We start from the raw sequence: 13,114 nt of genomic DNA, 5'->3' as shown, positions 1-13,114 counted from the left end.
CTCCCGGCAGCCCTCTATGGGATTGGCGCTGATGATGGCCCTCCCTTCTTTGGGCTTCCTTGGTCCCTGGAATACTTCTCTGTGACACCAAGTGGGGGAGTAAGCATTGGGTGCAGGACTGTGGGCCCCGGGGCACCTTACCTTGGCTGTCGATGCTGACTTTGTCCTTTAACTCATGCCAGGACCCGGGCTGGTGACTTCACTCTCGGGGTTCTCCTCAAAAAGAACTTTGGCGCCCACCGTGAACATGCGTGGGAAGGATTTGCAAGCAATCACATGAGAAGCACTTGGCATGGTTGCCCGTGTGCAGGACGTGTCTGTGTCAGCCACTGTTGGCACATTAACGTGGTTTTCCTCCTGTGTATCCACTTGATCCCTCTCCGCTCCCAATTTCCGTCTTCTGACTCTTGTTTCCTAGATTCTGTTCTTTGTTCTTCATTAGTCTAATCCCAGACATTGTGTCACTCTTGCCATTTCAGTGTCCCACCCTGTGCGGGCAGATCTAATGAGATCGGTTCTCTACATTTTAGCGGGAGGCTTCTTGTAACACAGATCTCAGAATTGTGCTGTAGGGATGTATGTTCTGGAGGACACTTGACTCTTGTCAGATCACTGCACGCCAGCCGCCCCCTCGCCAGCTCGTCCACAGCCATGTCGGCGACTCTTCCAATCTGGGAGAATTTGGCCTTTTCACCAATTTCTATGAATTGCATTATTAAAAACATTTTTTTTCTTTAATGTTTATTTATATTTGAGAGAGAGAGAGAGAGGTGGGGAGCGGCAGAGAGAGACGGAGACAGAATCAGAAGCAGGCTCCAGGCTCTGAGCTTTCAGCACAGAGCCCGACGTGGGGCTTGAACTCTGGAGCTGTGAGATCGTAACCTGAGCCGAAGTTGGATGCTTGACCGCCTGAGCCACCTTGGTGCCCCAGTAATATTTTGTTTTAATGTTTGAATTAGTCCAGTCCTGCTTTTTGGTTTTATTATTCCTGCTCTTTTCTGTAATTTTTTGTTTGTTTTCTAAATTAGTTGAGAGAGCTTAGTTTTTAAAAATTTCTTTCTTTTCTTTTTAAAAAAAGTTTGTTTATTTTTTGCTTGTTTATTTATTTATTGAGAGAGAAAGAGAGCACACAAGAGGGCGTGAGCAAGGCAGGGGCAGAGAGAGAGAGAGAGAGAGAGAGAGGTGAGAGAGAATCCCAAGCAGGCTACATGCTGTCAGCACAGAGCCTTATGTGGGGCTCCATCCCACAAACTGAGAGATCATGACCTGAACTGAAATCAAGAGTTGTATGCTCAACTGACTGAGCCACCCAGGCTCCCCTCTTTTCTTGTATAATGAAAATACTCAAGGCTATGCATTTGCCTCTGAAAGCAACTTTGAACACATCCTTAGGAATGCTCTGTGGTGGTCTCATTTGTTTTGTTTTATAAGTAATCTGTTTTTACACATTTAATTTCTCCTTTGACTTCTTAGTCAATTTTCTTTATTTCTAAGTGGTTGGGATTTGGGATGATCTTGATCAAACTTAATTCCTTTATTGCTTTATGGTCAGGATGATGGCTTATTGTTTTCCTCTTAAGTCTGTATACAGTTCCATTGCTATCAGGAGTATATGTGCTTGTAACAATGGAAATACTGGTTTAAAATGAACACGAGCGGGATTTGAAACCGGTGCTTATACCTCACTTATTTTAGTCTAAATTTGACTTCTTGTTTCTCCAACTGATACGTTGTGTTTCTTTTTGTTATTAAAATAGAGTATATATTCTCAATAAAATTCTTGGGGGCACATTGCCAGTTTGGGTTTTCATAGGAAAGTGGTCCTGCCTGTTGTATAACAACCAGCACTCAGAGCCAGATAGAGTGACAAAATGAGGAGGTGTTGTTAAAAGTGGAACAGCACGACTCTCTAACAAGCCCACCAATGTTTAACGATTTTAATGAACTTTAAAAAAAATGTCATATTTTCACTGTGATTCATTTTACATTAAAATCTGTGGTTTTCCTGCCAGAGTTATCTTTAGCGAAAGCTGTGTACGTTCAGCTAGATTTGGAGGGGAGGGAATGTGAGTGAGCCTGGAAGCAGATCCCAGATCCCACAAGAAAGCCAGGTGTCGGAGCGGGGATTTCCTGGGCATCTGGGTCTTGGTTCTGTTAATCTTGGGCCACACTCCCAATCTTGGCCACGCTCCCTGACACGCGTATGGCAGTGACTCAGTCAGGGCCACTTGGGCATGGGTGACTTAGCCAGTGAAATGTCCTCCTCACACATTTCTGGCTTCTCCCACTGATCCCTGGCGTCGGTGCTGGGTTTTCAAGTGACACACGAGGGGGTGACTGGCATTTGACGAGAGATGCTGGTCACCTGTTAGCATTTTCTTTTTCCATCTCAGGGAATGTGGTTTCCGTCGGTGCACGGAAAAGCCGTGAGTGCCTAGAGGTGGCCCAGAGGTGGCCCGAGGAGGGAAGGCCGTCCAGGGAGGGAAGACGAGGCAGAGAAATACAGGAAAGGCAGGACACAGCTGAATGGGAATCGCCCCCGAGCTGTTCTTGAGTCTTCAGTGTAACCCTTTGTCTTGGAGAACTGTCCCTCCCTGTCGAGTTTTCTCCTAACAGAAAGAAAAATCTAGTGGGGAAGAGTTGTGTGGAAAAAACCACTTTCCCTTTCAAAGTCTTCCCAGAGAGAGGAGGAAGCCCTCGCTGACAGAGCGCGTGGGCCGTGGGCGGAATTCTGTCTCACACCACTGTGCTCGCAGGTGGTGGCTGCTCTGAGTCACGTTATCATTTATCCCTCAGTAAACGCGGAAGCGTCTAGGGCCGCCGGAACAAGGCACCACAGACCGAGGGGCTTCCACGAGAGAAGTTGGCTGCCACCCTTTGGAGGCCCGAAGTCCCAGATCAAGGCGAGGAGGGTTGGTTCCGAGGGCCACGAGGGAGAATGTGCTCCAGGCCTCTCCCCCAGCTTCTGGTGGTTTGATGGCCATCCTTGACGTTCCCTTGCCCGGGGCTGCATCACCCTGGTCTCTGCCCTCACCTTATGTGGTGTTCTGTGTATGTGTGTCTGGGTCTGCATTTCCTCTTTTTTAAATTAAAAAAGTTTTTTTTAATGTTTATTTATTTTTGAGGAGGGGGGGGAGCAGAGAGAGAGGGAGACAGAATCGGAAGCAGGCTCCAGGCTCTGAGCTGTCAGCACAGAGCCTGAGGTGGGGTTCAAACCCACGAACTGCAAGATCATGACCTGAACCGAAGCCGGATGCTCAGCTGACTGAGCCACCCAGACGCCCCTCCTCTTTTTTTTTTTTTAAGTTTATTCATTTATTTTGAGAGAGAGAGAGAGTATGAGACGGGGAGGGGCAGAGAGAGAGGGAGAGAGAGAATCCCAACCTTGCTGTCAGTGCGGAGCCCGACACGGGGCTTGAAGCCACAAACCATGAGATCATGACTTGAGCCAAAATCAAGAGTTAGACGCTTAACCAACTGAGCCACCCAGGTGCCCCATGTCACATTTCCTCTTTATAGGGGCACCAGTCATATTGGATTAGGGGTCCACACTACTCTGCATGACCGGATCCTATTACATTTCCAATGATCCTATTTCCAAACAAGGTCACCTTCTGAGGTCCTGGGGGTTTCGAATGACTTCAGCATATGAATTTGGGGGTGAAGAGACACAATCCTAACCCATAACAGTAAATATTTATTTACACACCCATTAAATGTTTAAGGAGCCTCTATTATGTGCAAAGTGTGATATGAGGCATTGAGATTTAAATAAATATGAGTAAGACATTTCCTGTACCAAACCACTTACAGTAAAGTAGGAGAGGCGTATAAACAAATAGCTGTGATTGGCGGAGTCATGGTAAAGGTAGGTACGAAGAATTGTGGTGCCAAGAGGGGAACTGGTCAAGCCTCCTCACCGGGGAAGAGACCACTGTGGGGGCAGAGCTTGAGCTGGATGCGAAAAGATTCAAAGAAGCTCACTAGATAGACTGCATGAGACAAAATGGCGCATTCACGGACTTTGAAGCCATCTTGTGGCAGGAGGATAGGGTGCACTGTGGTGGGTGGCCACTGCAAAGTCTTAAGTGTTAGAGCAATGCTATTGGACTTGTAGTTTCGGGAATGTTCTTCTGACTGACAGCATGGAGGCTAGAGTGTAGGTGGTTAAGTCTAGAGTTTGTGAGATAAAATGGTGGGAATGACCACGGGTCTGGTGCTCGTGGCACTGAGTGGATTCCAAGGCCCTTCGGTCTGAGAGAAAGAGTGGAGGTTGAGATTATCGGTGGGATGTCCAGTGGCATTTGGATTTGGAGTCAGGCAAAAAGCGTGGAAGGACAGTATGCATTCGGGGATTGTTTTGTGTATAGCCATGGGAGCGGATAATTGTGTCAAATAGAAGAGGGCATCGGGGGCACACCTGGATTTTAGGGGCAGGATGAGGAAGAAGAGCCAATCAAGGAGAGTCAGAGAGAAAGATCAGGGAGATCGGACCAGGTGGGCACCCCACCGAAGCTAAGGAGTGTGGCGGTGACAAGGAGAAGAGCTTGGACAGAAACCCCTGCCATCACAAGTAGGTCATAGAAGATAAAGCCGAGAAAAGCAGTGTGCCCTGTGGCTCAGTCTTGACATGATGTTTTCAAAGTCTCTTCTGATATGTATGTGTGTGTCACCAGTTTGGTATCCAAAACGGCAATTTGAACCTTTCCTGAAATCTTTTGAAGAACACTGAAGATGAGTCCATCCATAATGCCCAGCAAAGTTTTCAATTCTTGCTACTCCCTCTGTATGCTAACCCCCGGCACCCTTTCTCCTGCCCTGGTGTCTCTCATCTTCCTGTCGATCCTACTCTGCTCCCCTAGTCACTCTGCCTTTTCCAGCATTTCTCAACTCTGTCCTCATCTACCACCCGAACTCTGTGCAAGGAGCAAGCTGGTAATGGGCAGTGTTCTCGATAGACCGGGGACCAGGGCTAGGCTCTGCGCATCCCCCTGTCCTGATCCCAAACAGGCTGTGGCTCACCTTTGGCAGGGTGTTTTCGGATGAGCAGTGGGCGTGGACGCAGGTTGCTGTGGTCGAAGATTAATTAACTAATTGGTGGACGAGGCAGTGGTGAGCTCCCAGAACGTGTCAGGTGGTTGGGATAAGGTCTCTTAAACACTTTTTTGGAGCGAATATTTGTTTTGCAGTCAGACCTACAGCAGAAATCCACACAGGCAGTGATTGTCATCCTAAGCGAAAAGTCAACACATTTGTGTTGTTCGTTATTATCTATTGTCATTGGAACCGATGAGGAAGAAATTCACAGTTGTCCCCGGGCCTGAAGCCAGGGTCCCGGAGTGTGGACAGGGATTGAGGTGTGAGTGTGAATGCCCCTTGAGAGGAAGGAGTGAGAGCAGAGCATTGGAGCTTAGCGATCGTCGTAGACTCTGCCCGGATGTTCACTTCAGATCATTTGTTCGGTAAATATTTGCGCACCTCCTACCACTGTGTTAGGCCTTGAGGTTCCTGGGCCTCTGGGGAGTGAAGCAAAGCAGGTACGTATCCCATCATTCCTGATCCGAAGATTCCCGATGGAAAGTGACTATTGGACTCTTTTATTAGAAGGCTGAGTACTTTAGGGAGTAGGGCAGTGGGTGCCATGATGCACCTAGAGGGGGAAGCGGAGATAGACAGATGGCTCCGTGCACTACCTGAGGGCCATGAGGCTTTGCCTTGACTGGCCGTCTTGTGCTTGGTCCCCGGCAATAAGGGACTCCTAAAAAGTAGGTGTGACTCAACATTGCTTGTCACCACTATGGTAAGGTTTTCTCAAGTTCAGTAGTGAGGGAACAGTTCAGTTTAAACTACTGAACTCGTTATTAGGCATAACGACGTTCACTTTCCCTGCGACCGAGGTGTCTCTACAAGGCTTGCACTGTGATCTAGGTAAGAGTATTTGTGACCAGAACAATGTTCGTATACAAATGGCAGTTGTAAAATTTGTTTCTAGGGTGTCGGGTAGAAATTTGCTTTCTTAAGAAGACTGTGAAGATGTTTGCCCAGTCTTTCTAACATTTGCTAATTCTCAAGTGTCCATTGGTTTACTCTTCATGGCTCATGTTTGTAAATGAACCTGCAGGTTGAACAGGCCTGCAAGGTTGAGGGAAGTGCCTTGGCAGCTGTGTAGGTCAGTGTTTGAATCATGAAAAGGGGCCCTTCAACCTCCCCGATCAGGGAGTTTCTTGTCCAGGCGTCACGGCCTCGAAGTTTTGTCCAGAACTTGGGCAGAGGCACCGGCTTCAGGCCAAGCCAAGTGATCTTGAGCCCAGCGAGCAGACGTCATGACGTGTTGCCTTATTTCTGTTAGAAACACAAATTTCGTTTCCTAGTCAGTCACGTGTTCTCAGTGCGATCCTTCCTGAACAGTCAGCAAGTAAAAGAAGCTGAGGGAAGTTAAGTGATCATCCTGTAGGAAAAAACCCCACAGGCCTAAGAACGTAGCTCGTCACCTTGAGGTCGAAATCACCTGCCACACCTCCCGCGGTGACATCGAGAGCCCACTGTCCGAAGGGCTTTAATTCTAGCAGGAGATACATGGTCAGCATTGCAATCAGCAGTGGAAGCCTCAGGATGGGCCTGCCTGCTGGCACTTGGATTTCAGCTTTTTTGCTCGTTTGTAGACTTTTGTGGTCTTCTTCTGTCAGGGTTAAGAGGTAGCCATGAGTGACCAAATCTGTGAAGAGAGAGTTTTTCCGTCATCAGAGGAAAGTAGCACGTCGAGGGTGCTCTTGACGGGCCCTGGAGAGTGAGGTGTTCGGGGTTCGGGCCAGGAGGCTGTTCGGCAGAGGATTAGCTCCTCTCACAGGGTCCCTTCCGCCGTGTGGACAAATCATGAATGCTTTTGGCCTTTGTGTGTGCACAGCCGTGGTTGATTACCATGTACATGCACTATTTTCTCAAGGAAATTTCTCTTCCATTCTCTTAACCATATGCCTACCTCCTGGGACCAGTAGGCAAACGCTGGAATTAATGTGTGGAGTTAATTCCTGTCTTCCTTCTCTGCACGGCTTTTTGTTCCCTTCCATACGAAAGCATTTGATGTTCTGTCTGAACACCCTCATAACACTCCGCACGCTGCCTCTGGTAACCCGCCAGCCCCCTCAGGGTGAGCAGTAGGGGGTGAAACTCTCGGTTTGGCTGTTTCTTCCATTGACGTACGCCAGGTTCTGTTTCTTCTGGGAATAACTGAGGTCTTATGAAATGTACACAATGCAAAAATACCTAAGGCAGCGGAAAATTTTGCGAAAAAAATTTCATCCCAGGGAGATGCCATACAAAGCAAGGGTTTTCAGGGAAGGAAGTGTATCCACGTTGCAAAGAAGCAAGCTTTGGCTTTTGGAGACGTGGGCATCTTCTCATTGGCTCATACAGAGCTTTCCTTTGGGCTTCTATGAGGCAAATATGGTGCATTGTCAGTTGCTACCACAGTGAAAAATACCGACGGAGAGCGGTCCTTGCTCTGCTGGACGAAGCAGCAGGAGTTACCAAGCAGCGGGAAAGCCAGTCCAAGGTTTGCACAAAAAAATAAGAAAGTATGGGGCACCCGGGGGGCTCAGTTGGTCAAACGTCTGACTCTTGGTTTTGGCTGAGGTCATGATCTCACAGTTTGTGGGTTCAAGCCCCGCATCAGGCTTCATGCTGACGGTGTGGAGCCTGCTTGGGATTCTCTCCCTCTTCTCTCTCTCTGCCCCTCCCCCGCCCTCTCTCTCTCTCTCTCTCAAAATAAATAAACATGAAAAAAAGTTTTGAAAATGAAACTCCTATAAAAAAAGGAAATAATACAGTACGATCCATTAATGAAATTGACAAAATACCGGACGGTGGGTGCCATGAGCAGTAAATGAAGGCAGCGCTTTGCTGAGGCGTTGGGGGTGGCGGGTGAGGGGTGAGCTAAGTTAGCTGAGCGGAAGCGTGTGGGGGTGCAGGTGGAGGCCCAGAGCGCACGCAGGGAGGGACGTCTGCACAGAAGGGAAAGAACAGGTCTGTTTGTGGGACTGGAAGGGAACAGGAGTGGCCTGAGGGCAGAGGTGCCGATGTTAAGGGAACAGATGGTGCAGGGCAGGGGCTAACTGATAAGGAGCCCTGAGTCGTCATCGTAAAGGTTGGCTGAACCTACTCGTCCAGAAATGAAATTTCAAGCCACGAAGACACCTCGCAGGCAGCACGGGCCAACCTGAACGCTGCCCGTTTTGTCCTCTGCCTCTTGTTCAGGGCACCTCATGTAAAGTGAAATCTGGGCCCGGGACGCCTGGGTGGCTCAGTCGGTGGAGCGTCTGACTCTTGATCTCGGCTCGGGTCGTGATCTCACGGTCGTGGGATTGAGCCCCGAGTCCGGCTCTGTGCTGACAGTATGGAGCCTGCTTGGGATTTTCTCTCTCCCTCTCTCTCTGCCCCTCCCCACTTGTTCTCTCTCTCTTTCTCTCTCGAAATAAATAAATGAACTTTTTTTTTTTTTAATTAAAATATGGGCAGGCCAAATTGCAGAATGATCACATTCACTGGTTTTAATTACTATTCTTCCTTCTCTTCCCTGTTCTGTGGTTTGTATGCTCAATTCCTATCACTCTAGAATTCACGTTGAGGCCATCCAGGCAGCCTAGATTCTGTGGCTCTACCCTTTGGGCCACAGGAGTGTGGACTAATCAGGGATAAGATGCCCCTCCGCCCCCGTGAAATCTCTTGTACTTGTTTTCAGGATGTTTTACATGGGATTAAAGAGTACTCTCCTGCCTGTATTTCACCAGACCCAGGCAATCGAAGAGCTTTTCCAATTTTTCCAGGTTTTTGTCACATAGTTGACTGTGTAGAATAATCAGCAGACCCATTCATGATGTGGTGCTGTATCCTTTCTGCATATTACCCGTTGGTTTTGTTTGGCGTTTGGTCAGAAGAAGGGCCCCCAATTCTTAGCTTACTGAAATAATCCATAGCTTATTTTTTAATTTTTTTAAATGCTTATTTATTTGAGATAAAGAGAGAGAGCAAGCGGGGGGGGGGGGAGCAGAGAGAGGGAGAGACACAGAGAGAGAGAATTCCAAGTAGGCTCTACATTGGCAGCAAGGAGCCTGATGCAGGACTTGAACCCACGAACCATGAGATCATGACCTGAGTTGATAGGAAGGGTTGGATTCTTAACCAACTGAGCCACCCAGGCTCCACCAAAACTTTTTATTTATTTATTTATTTATTTATTTATTTATTTATAAATGTTTATTTTTGAGAGAGAAAGAGAGAGACAGAGCGTGAACTGGGGAGGGTCAGAGAGAGAAGGAGACACAGAATCCGAAACAGGCTTCAGGCTCTGAGCTGTCAGCACAGAACCCGATGCGGGGCCCGAACTCGGGAACAGAGAGGCCATGACCTGGGCTGGAGTTAGACGCATAACCAACCGAGCCACCCAGGCGCCCCCAGACCTTATGCTTTAAGAAGCCCACCGTAGATTGGCCCTTCCTGAATCTGTGGACAGACACTATTTGTTGCCGTGGCTCCCTTTGACGCTGTGGATGCAACTGTCCCGTACAACTGCTCAGTGTTATTTGGACTGTTTGGGAAAGAACGCTTCAGAGGTTTAAAGGAATCAGGTTTTAAAAACCTTGAGCTGTGATTTTGGTTTCTGAAGGCTTGAGAGCTGCTAGCGAAACATTTTTTTTTTTTTTAATAGAGAAAGCTTCAGCAGGGAGTAGAGTGCAGAGCAAGGGGGCAGCAGGGGTGCCTCTAGACCCCCCGAGCACGTTCACGTCTCTCTCAGTGTCTGGGTTCGTGTCACCAGGCCAGGTACGATCATCTTGTCCATGTTCAGGAGGGAATGAGTCTAGAGCGTCTGGAAATGGCCCTTCCCAGCGGGAAGCACAGCGGATAGCGTGGAAAGGCGACATTTTCCTCTGGGTAGTAAGTTCATGTAATTGAGGAAGATGCAAGGAGTCTCAGGAGACCCCGGGACTGCTCGCGGTGACACAGCCTTTCACGTAGTAGGTGCTCAGTGAATGCTGGAGGACGATCCTTGCTCTGGACGGAACTGTGCTCCCCGTCCCTCAAATTCATGTATGTGGTGGCATTTGCGGGGGTGGGGGGGCTTTGGGAGCTAATGAAGTTCCGATGAGGTCATGCGTGTGGGGCTTGTGTGGTGGTGGGATTAGTGTCCTTGTAAAGAAGAGACCCAAGAACCCAAGGGAGCCCCTGTGCACCTTCCTTCCCCTCCCTCTCTGTCTCTCCCTCTCTCCTTCTCTCTTCCCCCCTCTGCCACGTGGGGACACAGTGAGAGATTGGCTGTTGCAAGCCACGAGGAGGACTGTCCCCAGAACCCAACCATGCTGGCGGGCTGATCTCTGACTTCCTGCCTCCGGAGCTGCGAGAGATAAAGGTCTGTTGCTCAAAGTACCGCCCAGTCTGCAGTATTTTGTTGCCTAAAATGTCATTCCTGAAAATGCCTTCTGAAAGCTCTAAATTCATCGACTTGGAGACAACTGATCATTGGCATGAATCCCGCACTGTATCTCCTCAGATGCCTCCTTGGTTTGATTGGAGCGGCCATGTGCAAAGTTAGTGGGAGGCTTCTCTGTTGTCTTATGAGTAGCAGAGAGAGGCCCCATCGGACCCCAGGCTCATCAGGGTGGGAAGCCTCGGGAAGGACTGTGGGCTCCCTGGGGTCCTCAGAAAATGCAAGGTCCTGAGCCTGCCCTGCCTGGTCTCTAAGCTGACACCCAGATTTTCCTTTAGTACAACTTGCCCTGTTTCTGGAACCTACCAGGCCCTTCCGGATTCCCTGCCTCTGCCCCTCGGCCTCCCCGGAGCATCCCCTCCCACCCCTGCCCTGGCAGACCTCTCTTCTCTCCTCTACGCTCTCCAAGAAAAACCAGAGCTGGTCAGCAGATAAAGCGGCAGGAACTATCGCCGTGGGGGGAGACCCCAGGATAGAGGTGGGTTCAACTCCGAATATGGCACAGACAAGTGGGATGTGTAGCCAAGGAGCAGGGTGGTGGTGGGGGGCGGGGGCAGTCAGTGGATGACAACTTCTTTTATTTTTTAATTTTTTAATGTTTATTTATTTTTGAGAGAGAGCGCAGCAGGGGAGGGGCAGAGAGAGAGGAAGACACAGAACCTGAAACAGGCTCCAGGCTCTGAGCTGTCAGCACAGAGCCCAACGCAGGGCTCAAACCCATGAACCGCGAGATCATGACCTGAGCTGAAGTTGGATGCTTAACCGCCAGGCACCCCGCAGATGAGAGGTTCTTAAGAGGAAAGAAACATCAGAGCTCCGGGGTCTGGCCAAACCAACCTAGCAGGATTCTAGCTAAAATTGGGCAGAAGTCTGAAGGTCAAGGCCTCTTTGGGAAAGGAATTTGAGGAGCCGATGGGAGCCTGGTCGGAGAGTGTTTGTCCGGCACACGGTCCTCCTCGCTGTGTTCAGTAGTAGCTGTTGTCCTGCCTGTGCTGTGGGCCGTGAGCCCCTCCCAGGTCTGTCTTCATCGTGGAGCTCCTGGCACCCGGACCCCGGCCTGGCACAGGGGGGCCTCTCAGGAGGGCCTGGGATGAGGGCAAGTGCTCACTGCCTGTGACAGCCACAGGCCACGCCGAGGGCTCTTCTGACAGGATATGTTCCTGTCCTCGTTGGTCAGCCTGGAAAGACGGGCACAGGATGCCCCTGAGGCCAGACCTGTGGGGACATTTCACTGACACAGCGTCCCTCAGCCACCAGCGGCAGGAAAGACGGATGATGAATGGGGTTTCTGTTCATAGCTCTTGGATGGGCTCATGAGATGATGTGAAAGGCCAAGACGTCCCTCCCCTGGATTGGGACACTTGAGTGTCCTTCCACTAAGGAGGAGACCCCTCTAAACGCCCGCACATGACTCGGCCACGGGCTGCACAACGGTTGGGGCGGCTGGTGGGGAAGGCCGCATCCATTGGCCGCCTCCTGAGGGCTTCTGCTGAGTCTCGCAGGAGCCAGGATAGAAGGTAAAACAGTTTGTAAACCGGAGAGGGGTTGAAACAGAGCTGAAGTTTATTTTGTTTATCAGGAAAATAATTTTAAATTGTCAGCCAGTGTAACCATTTTAAAAATACAATTAAGGGGCGCCTGGGTGGCTCAGTCAGTTAAGCGTCTGACTTCTGCTCAGGTCATGATCTCGAGGTTTGTGAGTTCGAGCCCCATGTCGGGCTCTGTGCCGGCAGCTCGGAGCCTGGAGCCTGCTTCGGATTCTGTGTCTCCCTCTGTCTCTGCCCCGCCTCTGCTCGTGTTCTGTGTCCCTTTCTCTCAAAAGTAAATTGACATTAAAAAATTTTTAAAATACAATTAAAAAGGGGCGCCTGGGTGGCTCAGTCAGTTAAACATCTGACTTTGGCTCAGATTATAATCTCACGGTTCATGAGTTCGAGCTACGCTTCGGGCTCTGTGCTGACAGCTTGGAGCCTGAGCCTGCTTCAGATTCTGTGTCTCCCTCTCTCTCTGCCCTTCTCCCGCTCACGCTCTCTCTCTGTCTCTCAAAAATAAACATTTAAAAAATTTTTAAAAATATAATTAAAGAGTACATTTTAGGGACACCTGGGTGTCTCGGTCGGTTGAGCATCTGACTCTTGATTTTGGCTCAGGTCATGATCCCAGGGTTGTGGAGTTAAGCCCTATGTTGGACTCTACTGAGCATGAAGCCTGCTTGGGATTCTCTGTCTCTCCCTCTGACCCTATCCTGCTTGCGCTCTTTCTCTCTCTCTTAAAACAAAAACAAAACAAGTACATTTTATCCCCCAAAGTGGTAAACGGGTGTAGCCACAGATGCCCCCCTCTGCTCGACCCCAGCCTGACTGCCAGGCCCCAGCTCGGCTGTGAACCAGCCAGCCAGCCGGAGCGGAGAGAAGCAGGGAGGGACACACGCACACCTTCTCAAGAGTGACTGGCAGTGTGGGGGCTGTCCCCCCAGTGCCTCCGGCTCCACGGTGCCGTCCGCCCCTCCAGGGTAGTTCTGAGGCGTGACCGTCCTCGGCTCAGGTGTGCGAGCCTGTCCACCACGGGCTGTGTGGGACCCTGTGCACCAGACCTGGGGTCCGACACCTACTGTGGGAAAAAACCCTCCGTTCT

The 13,114-nt window shown here is 49.8% G+C and overlaps 1 protein-coding gene across 2 annotated transcripts in view; it reads left to right on the top strand.

Annotated features, from left to right (window-relative positions):
• Positions 1–13,114, top strand: part of B3GALT5 (beta-1,3-galactosyltransferase 5) — a 44,692-nt gene that overhangs the window by 15,662 nt on the left and 15,916 nt on the right. Inside the window, exons 3-4 of one of the 2 annotated variants that reach the window (XM_060640488.3) lie at positions 10,298–10,402; positions 10,790–10,958. The exons of the other annotated variant lie outside the window; for it this stretch is intronic. The gene's annotated coding sequence lies outside the window, so the exon portion shown is untranslated. The remainder of the gene's footprint in view (positions 1–10,297; positions 10,403–10,789; positions 10,959–13,114) is intronic. 2 annotated transcript variants of the gene reach the window in all.

The sequence above is a fragment of the Panthera onca genome, chromosome C2 (assembly GCF_046562875.1).
Source record: "Panthera onca isolate mPanOnc1 chromosome C2, mPanOnc1 haplotype 2, whole genome shotgun sequence".
NCBI lineage: Eukaryota > Metazoa > Chordata > Mammalia > Carnivora > Felidae > Panthera > Panthera onca.
Note: the sequence above shows the minus strand (reverse complement) of the source record. Positions and strands in the feature narration are given on the sequence as shown.